The following is a 753-nucleotide window of genomic DNA, read 5'->3' on the forward strand; positions in this document are numbered from 1 at the left end:
CTCGAACTCCTGACCTCAGGTGATCCACTACCTTGGCCTCCCAAAGTGCTGGTTTTACAGACATGAGCCACTGTGCCCGGCCCATGGCTGACTCCTAATCAGCTTCCCTCAGCTAGGGGTTCCCTCTGTCTATTTCAAGGCTGGGTAAACTCCAGGCTGCTAGATTGGACGTGCTTATTATATTAACGGCGTCTGTTTCCTCTGATCAGCACCATGATACCACAAGGAAAGCAGGCAGGCAATGTTGGCTTGGTGCACAGATGGGACCACCAGGGCTGGGAGGGTGATGCTTATTAGGGTTTAGCTGAAGTTCAAGTGCCATCAGTTCCAAACACGTGTGCTTTCCACAGCATGCTGAGACCTGAGGGCTGAGTGCAGCTCTTTGGAACTTAGGAAGAAAGAAGTGGGAGCAAGGTGGGCAAAGGGGCTAGGTGCAGAGATCCATCTCATGGCTTCTGGTCCAGTCCATCTCAAAACCAGCTTCATCATAGAGCTGTCTTATCTCTGCCACCACACATACCCAGCTAAGAGATACTGCTTTTTTTTTTTTTTTTTTTTTTTTGATGGCAAAGGCAGATGCCTTTGCTTAAGTTTCCTGGCATTCCTGGCAGCTGATTAGGACACCTCTGAGCTCTATTGCAGCTCCTGCTAAAGCCACTTGCTTGGGTTTGCAGGGTACAGCTCTGCAGCTGCTCATGGGTCTAGGCAGGCTTCTCCAACCTCGGAAGTTCTGCAGGTCTTTGCAGGCTCCCT

This window comes from Papio anubis, chromosome 11 (assembly GCF_008728515.1).
Source record: "Papio anubis isolate 15944 chromosome 11, Panubis1.0, whole genome shotgun sequence".
NCBI lineage: Eukaryota > Metazoa > Chordata > Mammalia > Primates > Cercopithecidae > Papio > Papio anubis.